This window comes from Rhinolophus hipposideros (assembly GCF_964194185.1).
Source record: "Rhinolophus hipposideros genome assembly, chromosome: 2".
NCBI classification, from domain to species: Eukaryota; Metazoa; Chordata; class Mammalia; order Chiroptera; family Rhinolophidae; genus Rhinolophus; species Rhinolophus hipposideros.
Genome location: NC_138048.1, coordinates 105,959,877 through 105,986,569, shown reverse-complemented (window position 1 = coordinate 105,986,569; position 26,693 = coordinate 105,959,877). Strand labels below are relative to the sequence as shown.

Sequence of the window (26,693 nt, the reverse complement as noted above, 5' to 3'; positions counted from 1 at the left end):
TTTTTTCACTGCTATCTGGCTTTGAGTGCTAGTTGTTACAGTACAGGCTGAGAACATTTTCCTTAAAAAAAAAAACAAAACTGTCCATGTGCCCTAAAAATTTTATTGAGACTACATAGACTATATTAACAATAAAAAGAACAAAACATATCAGTTGGAGAAACAAGAACTCAAAGTTAGACTAAGTGACATCTAAGCACCGATTTTATATCCTCATCATTTTCATTTTAAACCAGCATTTCCATTATTATAACTGCACGTACTTCTGATTAGCAATGTAACTGTATGCAGACTTAAAGTGAAAACAACAGGCCCTCACCCTGGCCATCAAGCGATAAAAGTAGGAATTAACATTAAGTTTAATCAAGATCATCAAAAATCCGAACCACTTAGAAATAAAGAAAATTAACTATGAGGTCAAAGGAGACAGTAAATGTGCAACAACAGATTATTTATAAAACAGAATAAATGCGAACACTAAATATGATTTTTCAGGATGTAGTCAAAGTTGCCTTCAGAGGTAAATGCGTAGCCTTAAGTATTTTCATTATTAAAAGAGAAAAAGAAAGAAAAGCACTAAGCTCTCAAAGAATTTAGACAACAAACAAAAATTATAGAAAAGAGCAGAAATAATAAAACTAAAAGCAGGATTGAATTTATCCAAATGTTAAAACGAAACATCACTGATAAACACACACACACACACACACACACACCCTCTCTTTAAAATGGACTAAGTTCTAGCATATCTAATAAATATAGAAAGGGGACAGGAAAAAAATAAAATGGGAAATGCTATATATAGAAAATAATCAAGATGTTAAGAGTTCAGTGTTTGGAACCTAAGGGATCTAGAGCAGATCTTAAGTCACACACTTGTTAGTTGTGAGACTCTGGGCATACTTACCTTCTTAAGACAGTTTTCTCTATAAATTAGAAATGGAAAACTTGTAAAATGAGAAAATAATGCTAACTACGTCCTAAAGTTTTTGTGAAAGTCAAATAAGTACTTCATGGTACCAGTAACCAGTAAGCACTCAGGCAATATTCTAGATAATTCCTAAGACTTTTAGATGTTTGTTTGCTTGATTCATAAGGCCCTACAATCCCTTCAGACATCTGCTCAATATACAATCAGTTGACATGGTCCCATTAAATGCACTGTACAGTGACACTTTTGACTTCATCTTCAAAACAATGCAATTCATAGAAATTGGAGAAAGGTCAAATTCTTCCATATTTGAAGTGCAATTGACATGACTGTGTATGAGCTGGTGAGGGGACGGTGACAAGAAGTGATTTGACAAGGGTCAAAATGTCCTCCAAAAAATATGTCCTTACAGTACAGACATTTATCCACAGAAGATACTTAGATGGCCAATAAACTCACGAAAATATGCTCAACATCACCAATCATTAGGGAAATGCAAATCAAAACCACAATGTGATACCACCTCACACTCACTAGAATGGCTATTATAGAAACAGAATTTTTAACTAACAAGTGTTAGCAAATAAGTGGAGAGATTGGAACCCACCCTTGTGCCTTGCTGGTGGGAATGTAAAACGGTGCAATACTGTGGAAAATGTTCCTCAAAAAATAAAACACAGAATTACCATATGATTGAGTTATTCCACTTCTGAGTATATATCCAAAAGAAATGAAAGCAGGGACTCGAACAAATATTTGTGCACCCATGTTCATAACATTATTCACAACAGTGAAAGACAGAAACAACTCAAATGTCCATCAACAGACGAATGAAGGAACAAAATGTGGTCTATCCGCACAATGGAATACTATTCAGCCTTAAAAAGTAAGAAATTCTGACACGTTGCTACAACATGGATGAACTTTGAAGACATTATGCTGAGTGAAATAAGCCAGTCACAAAATGACAGATACTCACACTACATGATTCCACTTACATGAGATACCTACAGTGATCAAGTCCATAGAACGGTGGTTCCCAGGGGCTGGGCGACTTTGGGGAGAAGTGCCTGATAATGGGTACAAGGTTTCCTTTTGGAATGATGACAAGGTTCTACAACTAGACAGTAGGGATGACTGACAACATTGTGAATACATTAAATGTCATAGAGTTGTAAGCTAAAATGGTCAATTTAATTTATGTGTATTTCGTCACAATAATAAAAAAGAAATTGGAGTTCAATGAATTATAAACATTATGGGTAAAATTTATGATGTTGATATTATACTCCAATAAAACTATTAATTAAAAAAAATGACAAGAATTAAGTGTTGAAGGGAAGCTGAAATCAGAGCTAAAGAGAACATAAAGTCCTTTCTGTCAGTGTAGGTCAGATTTTCCAAAACTGCCCCACCAGACATCAAGAAGACCTGTATGTGTTTGGGGACAGTGGGATGGGGCATGAGAGTGAGGTGGGATTGCAAGTTGGGGAACCATTGGATGAAACAAAATTAAACAGCCTTCTTTACTGCAAGACTTTTGGGAAACTTTATGAAGTTAACATGCAGAGTGAATTTCAAAAATAAGATTAGTTGGCAGGGTTGCCCAAGTTTGATTCTAGAACACTTTGTGAGACACACATCCCACAGACTAATGAAGAAGTCCAACAGATAAAGATTCACTGAGTAGGGTTATGGCTGGGTCAGCAGGAAAGCGAGATCCACCAGGCTTAATGAATCTCAATGTCTAGGGACCATCCACATGAAAAATGCCTTTCTAACCTCATAACTCTTCTCTAACCATTTAAATCTCCCACCTGTTGTTTGGCATGATCAGTTTTCATTAGCCTGAAAAAGCACTTCCACTTTACCTGATAGAATAACAAGTGCAAACACTTTGCTTTTGCATCCCACAGGTTGCTACAGACGATCCAAGAAAGAGCTTTAATTAGACAAATGTTAATAGCCTGCATCAGAAGTCAGCAAAAGAGGAAACTGAAAAAAGTGCACGTGTGATATTGGACATAAGTGCTACACCGTAAGTCCAAATTGGGAAGTGTAGGTCTGTCAAAGACTAACTCAGAGAAAACTATTTATTTTGCATGTAATTTAGTTATCTTTCATGTGAATGATTTTCTGCCATGGGAGAATCAGCTGGTAAACTGACTCTTAGAGCAGAAGCAAAAACAAGATTTACAAGACAGTGAGGATAAGGAGAAAACTACAGTCTTGGAGTAATTGATCTTTTTGCACATTTGGTGGGAGTTAGAGGGGCAACCTAATTATTTAATAACTACCAAACAGGGAATTTGGACATTTCATCCTTGAGAAAGCCAAATAAACGTATCCAAAAATCAAATTTCAGTTATTTATGGGTTGCCCAGAAAACTTTGAGAGTTAGCTGTGGAGCATTTGTAACAGCCTATATCTATAAAATGTCGACCCATCCTTCATCTACACCTTAACCTTAGTAAGGCCGGCTCTCTACCATTCGTCTAATTCAAATTTCTCAATTCCTTAGTTCATGTCCAATTATAATATAAACTTGTTTCTCTCCATGATACCAAACCCCTAAGCATTGTTCTAGACTTCACATAAAACTGGGACACTGAACATCCACTCCGATCTACTACTGATAGTTTGAACAGTATTAGCAACCATTATTTTGTAAGTGTGTAGTAAGGTATCGAGACATTTGTTTCTCTACTTTGTCCATTGAAATGAAACAGTAAATTCAAGCTGGCCAAATATATACAAGCAACATTCAAATGAAGGAACACAACTCTTGTCTTACTCCTTGAAATTGGTGGCCAAGGAAAAACTCTGAAAACACCAGAACTTTACACATACATTTTACATGAGAGATGGAAGCAGGGAAAAGGTAAGGAACTAAAATTCACAAAAGTCTTACTGTTTCCCTTCCCAAACTGGAGAAAAATGAACAGAGGTGGTAAGTAGGAAACTTGAGAGAAATGACTCTCTACAGTACAATGAGATTAAACCTCTGGCTTGCCTTTCCATGTTTCAGGGAGAAAAAAAGAACTACTAAAAAGAGAACAATTATCTTCTCCCAGAGATAACTGTCTCCAACAACAACTAGGACTTATCAGTAACACAGGGAGATGTAGCAGATAGGTTAAGAGAGCCAACTTACTCTTACAAGTGTTCCTGAACAAAAGAATAGAGAGAACAGCAGGAGAAGAAATAGCAGCTGGGAATTTTCAATAATTGAAGATATGAATCTTCAAATGAAACTGCCCCTTAAGTATCCAGCATGACAAAGATAATTCTACACCTCAACACATCACTGTGAAACTGTAGAACATCAAGGATCAGAAGAAAGTCTCAAAAGCTATCAGAGAGAAAGGAAAATTAGCCACAAAAGCCTGAAAATTAGACTGACAGAAATTTCTCATGTTAGAAGATAATGGAGTGTTATCCAATATGCTGGAGGGAAATAATTGCCAATCTAGAATATTATACCCAGTTAAACTAACATGCAAAAGTAAAGCCATAATTAAGACATTTTCAAACACATAAGTCGTAAGACAGTTTTACCAGCCATTACCCTCACTAAAAGAATTACTAATGGCTGCACTTCAGCAAGATGTACAAACCAGCGCCTCTGTCAGGGAATATAAAGCACAACAATAAGCATAGAAATTGACCAGTTATATGATTAAATTTAGTTAATTTATGTCTATAAAAATAACTAAATTTTCATGTTTAAAAAGTTAAATCCAAACACTAGGCAACAGTTACAAAATAAAGGAGAGATGTTGTTTGATATCTCAAGTGTGTTAAAGTTCTTGTCATGATAGCAAGAATGACAGAAATACTGAAAAACTTTAAATTATACATGGATAAAACACATGACTCAAAATTAAGGATAATCACTAAAAGAATGGAAATAAAGTCTGTAGCTTGCAAACCAGCAAATGGAGAAAATGGGAACATAGGAAACCTTCCCAGTTCAACAGGAGACAAAAAAATGAAGGAAAAAGAAGTGGGGGAAAAAATTGGTAAAAACACATAAGATTATAGAATTAAGTCCAAGTACCTAAGAAATCACACTTATTATGAATGGATTAAAAACAAAATTTTATTTAAAAACAAAATTTGTAAGATTGGCCAAAAAAAATCTATCTATATGCAGGTGCAAATGACATACCCAAAATAAAGGTACAAAGACAAAAGGGAAAGATACTTTCAAGTAGCAGGGAGGGGGTGGCTATAAGATCGCTAGTTACAGCTATGTGAGATAAAAGAGAATTCAAGCCAAAACCATCAATATGACACATATGATTCATCATATAATTTTATAATACAGAGCCTTGATAAACTTGTAAGCCTCTCACAACATCACCTCAAAACATATAACACAAAAACTGACAGTATTACAAAGATAAATTGTACTTTTACACATTCTTCTCAGAAAGTATAGCACAAGCCAACCAAAAAAAAATGTAATAATAATGAATTGATGAAGAAAACTAATAAACTTTGTTTATGTAGACAAATAGAGAATAAGCATTCTTTGTAATTGCACATGTACAAATTATAGATATTAAAACTCAACATAAAACACAATGAGAAAAAAATGTATGTTTCGAAACTTTTAAATATATACATGAAATAATTTATCAATTAAAGAGGGAAAGACAATGGATATTTTAAGGTAAATAACAGTAAAATAACAACTGGTCAAAACCTGTGGAATGCAATTAAGAATTACTTAGGAATAAATTTATAGATAAAAAAAGATTTATAATAAATTATGTAATTCAAGAAAAAAGACAATAAACATTAAAAGGGCAAGAAAGGAGAGAAATGAGGATGTAAATAGCAAAGAAGTAGAAAAAAATGAAATCGAGAATAAAACAAAGAAGATATCTACATACTTAAAAACTGTTTATTAGAAAAACTAAAAAAATAAATAAATTTTTAGCAAAATTTAACCAAAAAAGAGAAAGGGGGCAAAGGTAAATCATATTAAAAATTAAAAGGGTCCACAACCACAGAAAAATTAAAAAACTAAATCATAATAAATTATGAACAATTTTATACTAATAAATTTCAAAACTATGAATAACAAAGTTCACTGAAGAAGAAATAGAACCTGAATAAACAAATAATTAAAGACATCGAGTCTGTAATTTAAATTCTACCTGTCCCCACCCTTAATAACAACAGCAAAAAAAGATATAGGGGTCAACTTTACTAAACGTTAAAGGAACAAAAATTAATCCTTCTTTTGTACAAGCTGTTTAAGAAAAACAGAAAAAATTCTCAACTTCAGACAGGGATAGTAAAAGAAAAAGAAAATTGTGAACAACTATCTCTTTCAATTATAAATGTAAAGTTCCTAAATAACATTTTTATTAATATGTTGTAGCAGGGGCCAGCCTGGTGGCTCAAGTGGGGAGCGTTGTGCTCCTAATGCTGAGGTCACCGGTTTAATTCCCACATGGGCCAGTGAGCTGCGCCCTCTACAGCTAAGATTGTGAACAACAGCTCTCCCTGGAGCTGGGCTGCCATGAGCAACCAGAGGTTGGCGTGGGCTGCTGTGTGCTGCTGTGGGCTGCTGTGAGTGGTCGGTGGCCAGTGTGAGTGGTTGGCAGCCAGCATGAGCAGCCAGCAGACGGTGAGAGCTGCCGTGAGATGCTGTGAGCAGCCGACCAATGACTGGCTACTGACTGCCTCAGCCAGGGGGAGTGCAAGGCTCATAGTACCAGCTCATGGGCCAGGGAGCTGTGTCCTACACAACTAGACTGAGAAACAACAGCTTGAACTGGAGTGGGGGGGAGGTGGAAGAAAGGGGAGGGAAATATATTGTAGGAGTAAATTAAAAGAGAAAACAAATACATAATTATCTCAAAAGATACAACCAAAAAAAAGTAAAATACAATTCTTAACAAAGGGAACTGTCTTAATTTGACAAAGTGTATTCATCAAACACTTAACATAAACAACATACTTAATACTGAAACCAAAAAGAATTCCCATTAAAGTCAACATCAAGACAACAATGTCTATTATCACTGGTTTTATTAAACACTGGACTAACGGTCACAGCCAATGCAATAAGACCAGAATAGATGAGATATAAGAATTGGGAGAGAGGAAATTATGCTACTCATATTTACAAACAATATGTATCAGACCAAATAGTCTAGGTTATTAGACTATTTGATTTAACATTGTAAAAATTTATCTTAATCTCAGATCTTAACACTGCAAAAGTTTATTATCACTTAAGCAAAGTCCATTGTTGATCCAGGCTACTTTTGAAGGCAGCTGTCCTTCAAATATTGATTAATTATTTTATGGCATTTTGATCTGATGACATGTTCATATCACTACGTGCTTACACAAAGACAGCAAAGAGAGCTGGAAAATGAAGCACTTGCAATTAAATCTCTCAGCCTTCATCACTTAAGCTCCCATTTCATGGGTCAGAAAAAGTCTTATGCCCATGCCTAACTTCAAAAGTTTAGGGAAATAAAACCCTCCCACATGCTAGACAGACAGATAACCATAATATCTAATACAATTGTCTATGTAAAACATTCAAGAGACTCTACACATAAACTCTTGAAATCAATAAAATAATTTATCAAGTTTCTGTAGTATTATTACTAAAAATATATAGCTTCAACCTAATCATAAGAAAATGTCAGGCAAATCCAAATTGAGACACATTCTAAAAAATAACATCCCTGGAGTCTCTCAAAATGTCAAGTTCATGAAAGACAAAGAAAAACTGAAGAACTATTACAAAGTAAAAATAAATAAGGAGACGTGGCAACCAAATACAATATGGGATTCTGACTGGGATCCAGAACAAGAAAAATGACATTAGCAGTGGTGGGGGAGGGGGGGAAGGCAAAATTCAACTGAGATCTGAAGATTAATTAAGAGTACTATGTCAATGTTAATTTCCTGATCTCAGTAATTGAATTATTATTAACATCTTACATAACTATGTAAAAAGGAAGCTAGGTGAAATCTATAGGGGAACTCTCTGAACAATTTTTGCAACTTTTCCATAAACCTAGAATTATTTCAAAATAAAGATTTTAAAGTCAGCTACAAAAATCTCATTCACAAAAGCACCAAAACTATAAAAAAGGTATCAAGGACTAACTCTAACTAAAGATGTACAAGACTTCTTTAAATAACATTCAATGAACAACATAAAAATAGAATAAAGAACAAATAAAAGAGATGTGAACTATATATAGACATACCATGTTCATAGATAGTAAGATGCAATATCATAAATATGATACCATTTCTCCTCATAGCTAAAAGATCTGGAAAAATGACTTAAAAGAATAAGGCGGGGAATCTTTCCCTTCCAGAGTAAGACATATAAAGACAGAGCAATTAAAGAACTGTGGTATTTGGGCAGAAACAAACACACCCATGACAAAATAGAATAGAAATCCCCCCCAAAAAAACCCATAAATTTCTGAACTAAGCATAACAAATAAACCTAAAATTCATATGTAGAACAAAAGACCAAAAATAGCTAAATCCATTATAAAGAAAAACAAGGTGGGAAAACTTGCTCAATATATCATGACTTATTAAAAGGCTATACTAATTAAGTCAATGAGGTACATGTGAGATACAAATAGACCAAAGTTATGAACTGAACTGTGTTTCCCAAAAATAGTTCTAACCCCAATGTGATTATATTTGAAGGTAGGACTTTTAGGATGTAATTAAGATTAAATATGTCATAAGAGTAGGGTTCTAATCCAATAAGATTGATGGCTTTATAAGAAGAGGAAGAGATCTCACGTTTTCTCTTTTTTTCTGTCATGTGAGGACTCAGCCAGAACGCTGCCAACTGCAAGCAAGGAAGAGAGTTCTCAACATAACCCAACCATGCTGAAACCCTGATCTCTCACTTCCAGCCCCCAGAACTGTGAGAAAATAAACTTATGTTATTGAAGCCACCCAGTCTGTGGTACTTTGTTATGACAGCCTGAACAGACCAAGACAACCAATAAACCAGAACAGACAGTCCAGAAATCAATCTACACATTTATGCCAGAAATGGTGTTACAAATCACCAGGGAAAGGATTGACTATTGAATTAATGATCTGGGACTACTGACTATTCATATGGAAAAAATAAATTTGAATCCCCAGCTCATAATATACCAAAAATAGATCCAAGGAGGATTAAACACCTGAAAGTAAAAAGCAAAAACTTGAAAACTTTTAGAAGAAAATATAAGACTATCTTTAAAACATTAAAGTAGTAGGAAATTTCTTAAGACAGAAGAAAACAAACACAATAAATGAAAATTTGTTACATTTGACAAAATTAAAAATGAAAAAATACTGATCAACAAAATATAAAAATGCAAGCCACAGACTAGTAGTAGATATTTGCAATGTATATTACTAAAATGAGGATCTAAACTTTCTAAATGAACTTCTATAAATCAGTAAGAAAAATATTCCCCCAAATGAATATAAGCAAAATATATGACAGGCCATTCACAGAAGAATGATGACAGATATACAATATAGATAGATAGATAGATAGATAGATAGATAGATAGATAGATAGATAGATAGATGATAGATAGATAGACAGATAAATATAGATAGATATATAGATACAGATATAGATATAGATATATAATTGTATTTACATACATATATGAAAAGATGTTGTACTAGAATCAGGCAAATGCATATTTAAGCAATGAGATACTATTTCATACCCAACATATTAATACAAACTTAAATCCAATAATTCTAAGTGCTAGTGATGTTGTGGAGAAACAGACACTGAGCTACTGAATTATATTCTTCAGTATCTAGGAAAGACGGAGATATACATGTCCTTTTACCCAATTATTCTTTTCTAGATACATACTCTAAAAGAAAACCACATGGGTCTCCAATGAAGTAGAGCTGAATGTCTCAACATAGATAAATTTCAAAAACACAATGAATGAAAAAGAGTTATAGTATGAAGATGGCAGAGTTCATAAATGCTATACATGCTTGCCACATCCCACAACCCCATCAAAATTACAACTACGTAAACTGCACAACCACCATCATTGAGAATCACCTGAAGTCTAGCTGAACAGAAGTCTTGCAATTAAGGACATACAGAAACGTCAAGATTGGTCCCTCAGAGGTTCACAAACCCTAAACAAGCAGCATTTGACTTCAGTTTGCCCCATACCTCTTACTAAGCAGTCCCAAGCACAGCACTGGCAGCAGCCAGCCTCTGTTCACAGCTTGGCCTCTCCAAGGCACCTCTAAGCCCTGTGTAGGTGGTTGCCATCTGTGAATTACTTTGTGGATCATGCCAGGTGGCCTCAGGCAGGGAACAGGCTATAGCTGAACTTGGCCTATGGTGGAACCCCTCGCAAGAGGCCCCAGGACCAGCACACCTAGTGACCCAGACCACTCTAGAGCACTGCAAGGCCACCTCCACAAATGACACACCCAAAGTGGGCAGGCACCAGAGACCGGTTAAAGTGGATCCTACTCCATCGGGTCAGCCTCTGTACCACAGCTGCTCCACTATAGTCATAACCAGTCCTTAAAACCAAACAGCCTGAGGGTCAGGTCTTCCCATTAATGTGCAAATAGTAACCAAGGCTCAACTACAACAGGAGGGCACAAACAACCCATACAAGAGGCACAACTGGAGCACTCAGCTCAGGTGACCAGGGAGACTATGCCACTGGGCCCTACAGGACACCAACTACAAAAGGCCACTCTACTAGGACCAGGAGACATAACAGCCCTCCCTAATGCACAGAAACAAACATGGGGAGGTAGCCAAAATGGGGAGACAAAAAAAATGTCCCAAATGAAAGAACAGAACAAAGCTCTAGAAATAGAACTAAACAAAATGGAGACAAGCAATCTACCAGACACAGAGTTCAAAATACTGCTTATAAGAATGCTCAGTGATCTCAGGTAGAACTTCAACAAAGAGAACAGAAACATAAAAATGGAGATAGAAAACATAAAAAAGAACCAGTCAGAAATGAAGATTACAATAACTGATATAAAGAATGTATTAGATGGAATCAATAGATTTGATGAAGCAGAGAATCAAATCAGTGATTTGGAGAACGGTAGCAGAAAACACCCAATTGGAACAGCAAAAGGAAAAAAGAATACCAAAAACATGAGGATAGTTTAAGGGGCCTCACAACATCAAGTGTAGCATCATTCACAACATTTGGGTAGCAGAAGGAGAAGAGAGAGAAAGCAAGAAATTGAAAACCCATCTGAAGAAATGACAGAAATTTCCCTAATCTGGCAAAGGAAATAGACATACAAGCCCAGGAAGAGCAGAGTCCCAAACAAGATGAACCCAGAGAGGCCCACACCAAGACACATCATAATAAAAATGCCAAAGGTTAAAGACAGAGTGAATCTTAAAAGCAGCAAGAGAAAAGTAGTTAGTTAACCTACGAGGGAGCTCCCATAAGATTGTCGGCTTATTTCTCAACAGAAAATGTGCAGGACTGAAGAAATTGGTACAAAATATTCAAAATGATGAAAAGCAAGTACTTACAACCAAGATTACTATACCCAGCAAAACTATCTTTAGAATTGAAGGAGAGATAAGGAGCTTCCCAGACAAGAAAAGGGTGATGAAGGAGTCCATCACCATCAAATCAGTATTACAAAGAAATGTTAAAAGGACATTTTTAAAAAGAAAAAAGATCAAAAATAAGAATAATAAAATGGTAATAACTACATATCTATCCACAATTACTTTCAATGTAAATGAATTAAGTGCTCCAATCAAAAGACATAGGGTAGCTGAATGGATAAGAAAACAAGACCCTTACATATGCTGTCTACAAGAGACCCCCTTCAGATCAAAAGACACACAGAGACTGAAAGTAAAAGGATGGGAAAAAGATATTTCATGAAAAGGGAAACAAAAAGAAAATAAAAGTGGAGACAAAATAGACTTTAAAACAAAGGCTATAACAAGAGGCAAAGAAGGACCCAGTAATCCCACTTCTGGGTATTTATATGAAGAAACCCAAAACACTACTTCAAAAAGACATGTGCTCATTGCAGCATTGTTTACAATGGCCAAGATATGGAGGCAATCTGGGTGTCAATGAATGGATGAATGGATAAAGAAGAGATGGTGGAGACGAAAAAGAAAAAAAAATGGCGGCGTGAGGTGAGGCTCTGTAACGTTCCCCTGGAATTTACAACGAATCGGACAACAATAACTCCACAAAAAACTCCTTGCACAGCAGACAGGCAAGACGAAGAGGCCCACTGCTGAATTCACCTCCAGGTGGGTGAATCGCGCGAGCGGGGGAGGAGGGAGAAAAGTGCGGAGACGGAGCCGCGCGGGCGCAGGACACAGACCTAGCTCAGTGCTCGGAGCCCGCTGCTCCCGGAACTACTGCCGCTGCGGGAGAGGGAAGGACTCGGACTGCTAGGGCTCCGCTTACGGCCCACAGGGCTGAGGGGGCAGCATACAAAACCGCTGAACCCAAGGCTCGCTCACGGCAGACCTCGGAGCAAAGACTGAGGGAAGAGGGCTGAAATCGGTGGTTTAAGCCCTCACTGCCGAGCGGAGAATGGAAGCCTTAGGCACGGAGACTAGCCGCCCTCCTTACCCTCCCAGAGCTCGCCCCGCCCCCCCTGCCCGGTGCTAGAAGCGATAAAGTAGCAGTGTCAGATCAAAGGACAGAATATTTGCTGCTCTGAGAACTGTGGACCACAGACACAGATTCGCAGCTCAACTAGTTCCGGCAAAGGGGAGGGAGCTGTGGAAGCAGGACTGGCTGTGGTGGTGGTCACCGCCATTGCTCTGGGCCACCTCTCACAACTCACCCCGCCCCTGGCCCCACCTATCTGGGCGGATCCCTGCAGGAGTAAACAGAACTGCTGAAACAAACGGGCTCTGAATCTGGGGCAGAAAGAGCTTTGGAACTCCAAAAGCTCTTCGCATACCTATCAACCTGTTGCAGAAGACACTCCTGTAGATGTCTAGGAAGAGAAATAGTAAATCAGTGATTGCAATGAATAACCAAGGCAACAAGATAGCTCAGAAAGAAAGTGAAAAGTCTCCAGAAAAGGAACTTAGAGATATGGACCTTTGTGATTTAAATGACAGAGAATTCAAGATCGCAATTCTGAAAAAACTGAACGAGATGCAAGAAAACACAGAAAGGCAGTTTAATGAACTCAGAAACACAATCAAAGAACACCATGAGCATTTTACAAAAGAGATTGAAATCTTGAAAAAGAACCAAATAGAATTTCTGGAGATTAAGAACTCAATAGAAGAAATTAACAATAAAATATCCAGCTTAGGTAGTAGAGTTGACCAGATGGAGGAAAGAATCAGTGACATCGAAGATAGGAACCTGGAATTTACACAGAGGGAAGAAGAAAGAGACTTGAGACTTAAAAGAAATGAAAGAACTCTACAAGAACTTTCTGACTCCATCAGAAAGAGCAATATAAGAATAATGGGTATACCAGAAGGAGAAGAAAGAGGGAAGGAAACAGAGAATATATTCAAACAAATGACAGGAAATCCTCACATATCAATAATCACCCTGAATGTAAATGGACTGAACTCACCAATAAAGAGACACAGAGTAGCAGATTGGATCAAAAAACTAAACCCAACCATATGCTGCCTACAAGAGACACATCTCAGCTACAAGGACAAGCATAGACTCAAAGTGAAAGGGTGGAAATTGACACTTCAAGCAAATGGTACCCAGAAAAAATCAGGTGTAGCCATAATGATTTCCGATGAAACAGACCTCAGGATGAAAAAGATAACAAGAGACAAAGATGGACATTTCATAATGGTAAAGGGGACTATACAACAAGAAGACATAACAGTCATCAATATTTATGCCCCCAATCAGGGAGCACCGAAATATACCAAGCAACTACTAACAGAACTAAAGGGAGAAATTGACCAAAACACAATTATACTAGGGGACTTAAATACATCATTGACAGCTATGGATAGATGATCCAAACAGAAGATAAATAACGAAATCGCAGCCCTAAATGACACATTAGATGAATTGGACATAATTGACATATATAGAGCACTTCATCCTAAAACATCAGACTATACATTCTTTTCTAGTGTACATGGAACATTCTCAAGGATAGACCATATATTGGGACACAAAATCAGCCTCAGCAAATTTAAGAAGATTGAAATCATACCAACCATATTCTCTGATCACAAAAGCTTTAAATTGGATATCAACTGCAAAAAGAAAGCAGGAAAAAACACAAATACATGGAGATTAAACAACATACTTTTAAAGAACGACTGGGTCAAAGAAGAAATTAGAGGAGAGCTCAAAAGATACATAGAAACAAATGACAATGAAAATACATCCTACCAAAATTTTTGGGATGCCGCGAAAGCAGTTTTAAGAGGGAAATTTATATCATTACAGGCCTATCTCAAGAAACAAGAAAAATCCCAAATAAATAACCTCATGTTACACCTTAAAAAACTAGAAAAAGAAGAACAAGCGAAACCCAAGGTCAGCAGAAGAAAGGAAATAACAAAAATCAGAGCAGAACTAAATGAAATAGAGAACAAAAAGACAATAGAAAAAATTAATGTGACAAACAGCTGGTTCTTTGAAAAGATTAACAAAATCGACAAACCCTTGGCTAGACTCACTAAGATAAAAAGAGAGAAGACACTAATTAACAAAATCAGAAATGAAACAGGGGAAGTTATCACGGACACCACAGAAATACAAAGGATTATCCAAGAATACTATGAAGGACTATATGCCACCAAATTTAATAACTTAGAAGAAATGGACAAGTTCTTAGAAACATATAGCCTTCCAAGGCTGAATCATGAAGAACTGGAAAATCTTAACAGGCCGATCACCAGTAAGGAAATTGAATCAGTCATCAAAAACCTTCCCAAAATCAAAAGTCCTGGACCAGATGGCTTCACCAGTGAATTCTACCAAACCTTCAAAGAGGATCTAATACCAATCCTGCTCAAACTCTTCCAAAAAATTGAAGAAGAGTCAGTACTCCCTAACTCATTTTATGAGGCCAACATTACCCTGATACCAAAACCTGGTAAGGACAACACAAAAAAAGAAAACTACAGAACTATATCTCTGATGAATACAGATGCTAAAATCCTAAACAAAATTCTAGCAAATCGAATACAACAATGCATTAAAAAGATTATTCGTCACGACCAAGTGGGGTTCATCCCCGGGGCCCAAGGATGGTTCAACATTCGCAAATCCATCAATGTGATACATCACATAAACAAAATAAAGGACAAAAATCATATGATTCTATCAATTGATGCAGAAAAAGCATTTGATAAGATACAACATCCATTTATGATTAAAACACTTACTAAAATTGGTATAGAAGGAAAATACCTCAACATAATAAAGGCCATATACGACAAGCCCTCAGCTAACCTCATAATTAATGGTGAAAAGCTGAAGCCCTTTGCTCTACGTTCAGGAACACGACAAGGTTGTCCCCTATCACCTCTGCTTTTCAACATAGTGTTGGAAGTCCTCGCCAGAGCTATCAGGCAAGAGAAAGAAATAAAAGGCATCCAAATTGGGAATGAAGAAGTTAAATTGTCACTCTTTGCAGATGACATGATGCTATACATAGAAAACCCTAAAGACTCCACCAAAAAGCTATTAGAAACAATCAATGAATACAGTAAAGTTGCTGGCTACAAAATCAACGTACAAAAGTCCATTGCTTTCCTATATACCAACAATGAAATCTCAGAAAAAGAGATAGAAAAAACAATTCCTTTTGCAATTGCAGCAAAAAGAATAAAATACCTAGGAATAAACTTAACCAAGGATGTGAAGGATTTATATGCTGAAAACTATAAGACATTTTTGAAAGAAATTGAAGAAGACACAAAGAAATGGAAAGACATTCCGTGCTCATGGATTGGAAGAATCAACATAGTTAAAATGGCCATATTACCCAAAGCCATATACAGATTTAATGCAATCCCCATTAAAATCCCAATGGCATCTTTTAAAGAAATAGAACAAAAAATCATCAGATTTGTTTGGAACCACAAAAGACCCCGAATAGCCAAAGCAATATTAAAAAAAAAGAACAATACTGGAGGTATCACACTCCCTGATTTTTCCTTGTACTACAGGGCTACAATAATCAAAACAGCTTGGTATTGGCGGAAAAGCAGACACATAGACCAATGGAATAGAATTGAGAACCCAGAAATAAAACCACATAAATATGGACAGATAATTTTTGACAAAGAAGCTAAAAACATACAATGGACGAAAGACAGCCTCTTCAATAAATGGTGCTGGCAGAATTGGATAGCTACGTGCAAAAGAATGAAACTGGACTGCTATCTGTCACCATGTACCAAAATTAATTCAAAATGGATCAAACACTTAAGCATAAGACTTGACACAATAAACTGCATTGAAGAAAACATAGGTACTAAACTTATGGACCTTGGGTTCAAAGAGCATTTTATGAATTTGACTCCAAAGGCAATGGAAGTAAAAACTAAAATAAACAAATGGGATTATATGAAACTGAAAAGCTTCTGCACAGCAAAAGAAACTATTGACAAAATAATGAGGCAACCAACTGAATGGGAGAAGATTTTCGCAAACATTTCCTCTGATAAGGGGCTAATATCCAAAATATACAAGGAACTCATGAAACTCAACAACAAACAAACAAACAACCCAATTGAAAAATGGACAGAGGACCTGAAGAGACATTTCTCCAAAGAGGATATACAAATGGCAAATAGACATATGAAAAAATGCTCAACATCGCTAATCATCAGAGAAATGCAAATGAAAACCACAATGAGATATCATCTCACCCCTGTCAGAATGGCTTTCATCAACAAAACAAATAGTAACAAGTGTTGGAGAGGCTGTGGAGAAAAAGGAACTCTCATACACTGTTGGTGGGAATGCAGACTGGTGCAGCCGCTATGGAAGGCAGTGTGGAGGTTCCTCAAGAAATTACGAATAGAATTACCATATGACCCAGCAATCGCTCTCCTGGGTATCTACCCCAAAAATATAAAAGCATTTCTCTATAGAGACACATGTACGCCAATGTTTATTGCAGCTTTGTTTACGGTGGCCAAGACATGGAAACAACCAAAATGTCCTTCGATAGATGAATGGATAAAGAAGTTGTGGTACATATACACAATGGAATACTATTCGGCGTTAAGGAAAGATGATATAGGAACATTTGTGACAACATGGATGGATCTCGAGAGAATAATGCTAAGTGAAACAAGTCAGACAGAAAAAGCAGAGAACCCTATGATTTCACTGATATGTGGTATATAAACCAAAAAGAACAAGACAAACAAATGAGAAACAAAAACTCATAGACACAGACAATAATTTAGTGGTTACCAGAGGGTAAGGGGGTGGGGGGTGGGGGATGAGGGTAAAGGGGATCAAATATATGGTGATGGAAGGAGAACTGACTCTGGGTGGTGAACACACAATGGGATTCATAGACGATGTAATACAGAATTGTACACCTGAAATCTATGTAAATTTACTAACAATTGTCACCCCAATAAAATTAATTAAAAAAATAAAAAAATAAAACAAAAAAATTTTGAAATACTGCAAAAATTACCAGAATGTGACCGAGAGACACAAAGTGAGCAAATGTTGCTGGGAAAAAAAATAGCACCAATAAACTTGCCTGATGCAGGGTTGCACAAACCTTCAATCCATAGAAAAAAAATATCTGCAAAGCATAATAAAATAAAGCATGCCTGGACAAACTCACAGCTAACATCATACTTAATGGTGAAAAGCTAAAAGTGTTTTCCTTAAGATCAGGAACAAGACAAGGATGTCCATATTCACTCTTTTATTCAAAATAGTACCGGAAGTCGTAGCCACAGCAATCAGACAAGAAAAATAAATAAAAGGCATCCAAATTGGAAAGGAAGAAGTAAAACTGTCAATATTTGCAGATGACATGATACTATATATAAAGAACACCAAAGATTCCACACACAAAAAAACTATTAGAACTGATAAATGAATTCAGCAAATTAGCAGATGCAAAACTGGGGAAGGAAAATTTTGAGAAATAGTGACAGAAAATTTTTCAAATTTTGTAATAAATATTAATCCTCCAAGCAGCAAGCTCAAGGGATACCAAGTAAAATAACCAAAAGAAACCCATACCTAGATACATTATAGTCAAAGTGTTGAAAACAAATTACTAAAAGAAATCTTAAAAACAACCTTAGAGAAAAAGACAAATTGTTTGCAGAGGAACATTAATACATAGTTATGTTGATTTATCATAAAATTAGTGCAAAGTACAAAACAATAGGAAGGCCATATAAAGTATCAAAATAAAAACATATTTGTCAACCTAGACAATGCCTTCAAAAAGGAAGGCAAAGTTGTCAGGTAAATATTTCTTACTGTATTTATTGTTTTTTATTGTTTTTTAATTTTTAAAAGATACTTGGCTGTTTGAAATAAAAATACAGTGTAATGGAATTTATTGCATATGTAGAAATAGACAACAATATTACCAAAAGTGGGAATATAAAAGAAAAAATATAATTTAAAAAGAAACAAACAAACAAAGTATGCCTGTACTTGTGAGACTCATCCTGAGATAAGAAGTCAGGCTCACTGACTTCCATTCAGTAGGAAAGGCTTGGTTAGTGGTAGATATGAGAAATTCTGTGATTCCAGCTGGGTCTCCATTGGACCCCTATCTGAGTCATTTGGGATCAGAATAACTCTTTGAAAAAGTGTTATAAAAGTACTTCATAAAAGTCCTGCAAACCATTAAGACACAAGCAGCACTGCCATGGCACCTGCTAAAAGCATATAATCCTGAGGGTCAGTGGAGGGTATCATTTTCTTCTTACAACTAAACATAAAGCAGCTTTGTCATATCAAGGGAACCAGTCTTCAGCTGAGCAGGAGACAGTGGTACCTAGAGGGTATGACTGTTCCCAGGGGTACAGAAGCCGTGCCAGGAGAGCATGCCTGGATAATTCTTGGGCCATAGGAGAGGTGAAGGGAATTTCATAAGCTCTTCCCTGAGGATTCTGGGGATATTTGCTAGAACTGAAATTTTGTATAAGTGGGTAGTAGCAAGAGTATGCAAAACTTGCATTACTAAATATTAGAATCATAGACTGTGGACAGAGGGCAGTTGTGGACAGCCACCTCCCCCGTGCACTTGTATACATATGTGACATTATATGTTCTTTATCTAGTACATATATTTATAATAGATACTTCTGCCATGCTTGTTATAATAGATGTTTCTGCCATTTCTGCCAATACATGGAATAAAAGTATTATAATTTTCTTCTCTCTACTGTGTTTTCTTAATATTTTGCAATGATTATATATTACTTTAATAATAAAATAAAACAATATTTTAAAAGAAAAAAAAAAAGAAGAGATGGTACATATATACAGTAGAATATTAATCAGCCATAAAAAAGAATGAAATCTTTCTATCTGCAACAATATGGATGGACCTACAGAGTATTGTGCTGAGTGGAGTAAATCAGACAGAGAAAGACAAATGCCATACAATTTCACGTGTACGTGGAATCTAAAGAACAATCTAAACAAAACAGAAACAAACTCATAGATACAGAGAACATTTTGATGACTGCCAGTTGGGAGGGATGTTGGGAGGATGGGTTAAAAAAGAGAAGGAATTAAGAGATACAAATTAGTAGTTACCAAATAGGCCTGAGGATGTAAAGTACAACAGAGGGAATATAGTCAATAATATTATAATAACTATGTATAGTGTCAGGTGGGTACTAAATTTACCCGGGTGATCACTTTGTAAGTTACATAAATGTCTAATCATTATGTTGTACATCTGAAACTAATATAATATTGTATGTAAACTGTAAATGAAAAGTGAACACTTATTTTTAAAAAAGACTTGTAGTATAATAGAATACAAAACCATTTTAGAAAGCTTGAAAATGGTAGATAATACCATATTAAATCTGGATACTCACCTATATAGTAGTGATAAAAAACATGCACGAGAAAGATAACAGTTCAAGAGAGTGAGCAGGGAAGAAAGACGATCCAGAGGATTAGGGGTAGGGATACGGAGGGGCTTCAATGATGTTTTAACACTGAATTATAGTTTAATTTTGAAGCAAGTATGGAAAAATGTTAGAGCTCAACAGAGCTGGGTTATGGACACAAACATTATGTCTGCTATTCTCTAACTCTTCTGAGAGTTTAGAAAGTTGGAAATACTTTATAACTTGAAAAAGGAAATGTGATGCCTCTAAGCTACGTCCTGAATTTGGAGGCAACCTGAAACCTGAGTGTACCCTGAAAGCAACTTGTAACAAAATTACAAGAAAAATGAATAGAGACTAACGCAACCAATCATAATTATCCACCATCCCAGCTCCATCTCTCCCTCCTTCACATCCACAGAAAAGCAGACAAAACATGATATTCAATTTACAAAGTGAAGTTCTAAGAAGAAATCAAATAAATTTCACGTAAGAAATGCAATCAAGGACAATACACTCAGATTCTGTCTGAAGGTACAGCTGAACCTGCCCTTGTTAAATATACTTGACATAAAAAGAAACAGCAGAGCAAACATGCGCAGCTACTACAGAAAGGAAGGGGAAAGCAAAGGGAAGGGAATGTGTGAAAGAAAAGTGAAGAAGCCAGTCTGGAAGAAAACATACTCCCACAAGTGGGTTAGAAGCTGTCACCTAGGTCCTGGTGACACTCTGTGAGCACAAGATAAATACCCTGCATGGCTGTTTCTCCCTCCCTGACTCCATCCCCAGATGGGACTTTTTTTAGCCTTGAGGTTGATTTGCATGTTTCATTAGAAACTGGAATGATTCCTACTTCTAAACAATGATTATGAAAGCTGTCTATGTATTACCATGTGTTTGAAGCTTTAAAAATGTTGAAAACAGTCTAAGTAAACTACCCAAAAAAATCATTGTTACAATAAATCATTTTCTGCTACAAAAAAATTAAGAACATGAAATCAGTGAAATAAGAAAGGAAACATGAAGTGACAAGGCAAAAGAATGAGATTAAAAAGGGAACTGCTGAGTTCAGGACAGACACTAATAGCCAAACCACCTCCACAAAATAATAAACAAATTAGAAATAGCAGAAACAGAATAGACAGAGCTGTAAACTTAAATAGTAACGCCCAGGAATGGCTTCAGATAATTATAGAGAGCCAGAGGTTAAATAAAAGAGGTAGGGGCCAAAATTTAAACAACAAATTAAAGATCGTGCCCCTGAGAGTCATTTTATTCCAGCAATTCTGCTGTTGCTCAGAATATTTTTGGAACATTTTTTCCCTCAATTACTCCTAAAACCAGGAATTTTTTAATTCAATAAAAGAAAACTAGGATTTTTTTTACTTTATTTTCATATCTCATTCTTGATCCAAAACAATCTTATTCAGTAAGGTAAGGGACTTGGCACATAATAGACAAATAATAACAGCTAATAATAACACCTATAACTTATGTAGCACTTATGACACACTGGCACTGTTCTAAAGCTTTATATATTCATAGAACTATTTAATCCTCATACCACCTCTATCATTTTCTCTAATTTCAACTGAGACATAGAGAAGTTAAGAAATTTGCCCAAGGTCACACAACAAGTACCTGACAGAGCTGGGATGTGAACCCAGGCACAAACTCTTTTATCTCCACATGAATATTTATTGAATGAGTAAACAGAAGATCAGCTACTTTGTTTACCCAACTTGGTCCCAGATGACTTTCTGGTTCTTGTTCTTCTATTGAGGATATGGGGAAATGTTCAAACTGAGATGGAAATTTCTGGTGGATTAGTTTTTCAAATGAGTCTCATTACACAATACTCACATCACCTAATTCTGATTTTCAACTAAAGGTCATTTAGTTGTAAAAATCTCTATAAATCATATTAGTCACCCCTCTATCTTTCCCTCTTCAGACACGGGCTCAGGTAACTCTCACTCCCTTCATAGACAAAGAAAAGTCTTGTCAAAACATTGCAGCATTAGTTACAATAGCCAAGACATGGAAGCCACCTAAGTGCCCTTCGATAGACGAATGGATAAGAAAGATGTCATACATATATACAATGGAATATTATCCAGCCATAAAAAAAAGATAAAATATTGCCATTTGTGACAACAGGGTATTATGCTAAGTGAAATAAGTCAGATGGAGAAGGACAAAAATCATACGATTTCACTCCTTATGGGCTGTGAAACAAAAAAAGTAACAAATGAACTAACAAAACAAAAATAAACTCAGAGATAGACAACAGACTTGGGGTTACCAGAGGGCAAGAAGGGCTTGGGGGAGGGTGAATTCGGGTAAGGGGGTCAAATATATGGTAACGGATGGAAACCAGACTTTTGGTGGTGAATATGCAATAGTCTATATAGGTATCGAATTATAATGTATACCTGAAATTTATATAATGTTACTAACCAATGTTACCTCAATAAATTTAATTTTTTAAAACATCTGCAGGAGGCCAGCCACAAAGCTTGAAGGAATCCTGTCTTCAGACCAAGGGCAAAGAAGAGTCTAGAATTCGGAGGGTGGGAGGAGCCCTCACCCATTCAAGGGGGTTTCATGGGGACAGGGAGGGGCAACAGAGGCAGGCCATGGGGAGCAGAAGGAGAAATGTCAACGGAACACCACAGGAGGTTACGAACCTGAGGTCATCCGGGGGCCCTAATGGGTGGGGGGGACAGTTAAAAATGAGGCTGTGAGCTCACAACTGTTGACAAGTTATATTCGAGGGGACAGAGATGTGTTAGTTCAAGGTCTGTCAGGTTCATCTCGTCAGCATCCCAGGCAGCTGGGTAGAGAGGCGGACAAGGGCCAAGCAGCATCTCATAGCCACTGGCGCCAGGATGCAGGACCAGGTTCTAGTCCTGGCGGAACACCAAGTAGAAATCTGATCAGAAGCCCAGTCAAGTGGACAAACATACTAGGGAGGCAAAGGCTTCCCCTGGGATACCAGTGCCTGGCTCGGAGCCCAAGGCCAACTCTATGCCCAGGCAGGAGGCATGGAGCCCCTGAATCCCTTCCAGGATTGGTCTGAACAGGCCTGAGTCTGCAGAGATGGAGCAGGACTAAGGAAGAAGGGCTGCGTCACTGTCCCCTGATAAAAGGATGAAGTTGTCACCCATCCTAGGAAGCCTGACCCCATTTGTAGGAGCTAATCAAATCAGACATTAATGGTGGTCCTTGTATATTCAAAGTACCTACTCAGAAACCCTACAAAAGAAAGGGCGCCCTGTCTGGAAAAATCTTTGCAAAGATAGTATTATCCTTGTCAATTTTTTGAGGTAACAGCTTAGTGAAATATATTTATACTCTTGAGTTGCATTTCCAGGAGCTAAATGTCAATGGACCTCACATTGAGATCCTCTCTGCACATGTCAGAGTTTAATTACTTTTTTAATTTATCTAACAAAGGAACTATATAAGATGAACTGACTTGAAAAGAGAAAGAAAAAATAAGATAGAAAACAGGTCATAACAGTTACGCAGCCATTCCTTAAAAGAAAGATGAGATAGAGAGAGATGATATACAGATACAGATACAGATATTTTTTTACCATTCTGTACATTACATCCCCAGGACTTACTTATCTTATAACTGGAAGTTTGTACCTTTTGACCACCTTCACACATTTTGCCAACCCCTCCGCCCCCCAAATCTGACAATCATGAATCTATGAGTTGTTTTGTTTTGTTAGATTCCACACATATAAGTGAGATCATACAGAATTTGTCTTTCTCTGTCTGACTTATTTCACTAAAAGGAAGATATCAAGCGCTCTCTCTTTGAAACAATTTACATATTACATGTACCTATTTAAAAAGGAACACCATGAAAGACGGGCATATACAAGACTATATAACTGAACTGAAATATCTTATTACTTATAAGGATGGGCAGAATCAACATGCATTTACCCCCCAATGTGACTCCAGGGATTTTCTGTCTATAAGACACTCCACACAGCAGCCATTCCCCACCCCCAGCACTCATTGTAATATGACACTTCCCCAGATCTCAATCTCCATTAAATTCTACTCCATCGCATGAAGCAAGGGCAGAACTAGTCATAGAGGGAGATGCAGAGGTGGGAGCGAATGTTAATATTTACAAAAGGTGATTTTTTTTTAAAGTTTGTCATGCTGATATAAAGGAAGAGTGAAAAATAACTTCAAAACATGTCATTACTGCAGATTTGCAAAGGCTTTCTATGACTGAAAGCTGTATTTATCCCCAAGAAGTCAGAAACCTAAACAAACAAACAAAAAAAAAACAAGTGAAACAGACATAGGATTAAAAAAAAAAAAAAAAAGTGGGGGGCTGGCCTGGTGGCTCAGGCGGTCTAACCTCCATGCTCCTAACTCCGAAGGCTGCTGGTTAGATTCTGACATGGGCCAGTGGGCTCTCAATCACAAGCCTGCCAGTTCGATTCCTCAAGTCCCACAAAGGATGGTGGGCTGCACCCCTAGCAACGGCAACTGGACCTGGAGCTGAGCTGCGCCCTCCACAACTAAGACTGAAAGGACAACAACTTGAAGCTGAATGGCACCCTCCACAACTCAGATTGACTTGGAAGTACACACTGTTCCCCAATAAAGTCCTGTTCCCCTTCCCCAATAAAATCTTTTTTAAAAAAAGTGGGATGCAATATTTACCAGGCATATTTACCACGCATATTTCGCACACATACACACACAGTGGTACAGATATTGTCTAAAACGTTGATTACAAAATTGTAAGTCACCTCGCTGCACTTAGGAATGACCTACAGACTTCCTTCTCATCCTCTCCATGAAGTCAAGACTACTGACACTCCTTCCTTCGTAAAAAGATGCCATTTCACCATATTGCCTGTCAGCCTCTTCACCACTCCCACGCTCTTCAGGGAACTATCTGTACAGAGCGCCCAGGAGCCGGGGGTTTTTCAGATTGGGTTATTCATTTTAACTGTGAGATAGATGTTAAATCCCTATTCTTATGTTTGCTCTGTGCCCACAGAGCTACACAACTTCTTCCGTATGTGGTATGAGTAGGGATAACACTTCATAAATGAATTTATTGTGATCAATAGCAAAAAAAAGAAAAAAATACATAAAAATCCAATTAAAAATGGGGGAGGACTGGAACATTTTTCCAGAGAACACAGAAAAAGGGCCAGCAGATACATGAAAAGAGGCTCAACATCACTCATCACCAGGGAAATGCAAATCAAAAACACAACAGGATATCACCAGACAAGAGGTAACAAATGCTGACAAGGAGATGGAAAAAAGGGACCCCTGGTGCACTGTTGGTGGGAATGTAAACTGGTGCAGCCACTATAGAAAACAGTAGGGAGGTTCCTCAAGAAATTAAAAATAGAACTACCTTATGATCCAGTACTCTCATTTCTGGGTATATAATTCAAAGGAAATGAAAACATTTTCTGAAAGAGATTTCTGTACTGCCGTGTTCATTGCAGCATTAACGATAACAGCCAAGGTTATAGAAACAAGCTAAACGTCTGTGCAAGCATAGATAGATCACGGAAAGGTGGTGTCTACATACAATGCATTATGCAGCCTTAAAAAAGAAAGGAAACTTGCAGATTCCTACGCCCCGGAGGAAGCCACAGGGCATCACGCTAAGGGACAGGAGCCACACATACAAAGACAAATACTCCGCTGTATCACTTATCTGTGGAATCAAAACAAAAGTCAAACCCATCGAAACAGAGTAGAAAAGTGGTGGCCAGGGGCTGGGGAGGGGGCACGCGGGGAGAAGTCCCCAGGATCTAAGGTAGAACACGGAGACTACAGTCGATAACACTACGTTGTGTAACTGAAATTTGCTGAGAGTAGAACTGGAATTTTCTTACCAAAAAAAAATAATTAATAAAATGAATAGACTGTTAGACCAAATGTGATGAAATCTGGTCTGCAACCATTTTCTGTTCCTTAATATTAAAAAAAAAAAAAAAAAAGACAGAAAGAAAGAAAAAAAGGTGGACCAAGTCTGCGGTCTTGGGAAGTAATCAGTGGTCAAAGCGCTCCCGGCTCCCGGCGTCCCAGCGCCCGCACCTTCCTCGGCCAGCACCCCCACCCCGGCGCCCCTGCTACCCCAGCTCTCGCCCCGACCACCACCCCTGCTTGGCCCGCACGCACTGCCGCTGGGCCCCGCGCCCGCACCTCCCACGTCCCCCACGTCCCCCGCACTCTCCTCCGGCCCCGCACCCCTCCCGTCCCCCCCCTCCAGTCCGCGGCCCCTACCCCGCGCGCCCTCACCTCCTGGCCCTCACCCTGCGCCCCGCTCTCCCTCGGGTCCGGCCCTGCTGCAGCCCAGCGAGCTCAGAGCCACAGCGGGGCCAGCAGAGCCCGGCCAGCGCCGGCCCTTGGAGGAGCTTGGTCCAGGCTGAGCGCTGCGTTCCCCTCCGCGCAGCACTTCGGAGATGGGAGGAGCGGTGCGGCGAGGCCACGGGAAATCTGATAGGTGAGGAGGCCGGCGGTGGGGCGGGACACGCGGGGCGGGACACGCGGGGCGCGGCGGCTGGGGCCTGGGGGCCCGCCCGCGAAGGGCTGCTGGAAGGGGCAGGACCCCCGCGCAGGGGGAGGTGGCAGGAACCGTGCCGCGTTCATCCTCCG

The 26,693-nt window shown here is 37.9% G+C and overlaps 1 protein-coding gene across 3 annotated transcripts in view; it reads right to left on the bottom strand.

Moving 5' to 3' along the window:
* The window catches only part of LOC308489149 (beta-1,3-galactosyltransferase 5-like), a 129,407-nt gene extending 102,922 nt beyond the window's left edge, over positions 1-26,485 (bottom strand). For 2 of the 3 annotated variants that reach the window (XR_013992057.1, XM_081029897.1), the window contains exon 1: positions 26,337-26,457. The gene's annotated coding sequence lies outside the window, so the exon portion shown is untranslated. Of the gene's footprint in view, positions 1-26,336 lie in introns of all 3 variants that reach the window. The other variant, XR_013992056.1, reaches the window with a different exon arrangement.
* Positions 26,486-26,693: the final 208 nt, after the last annotated feature.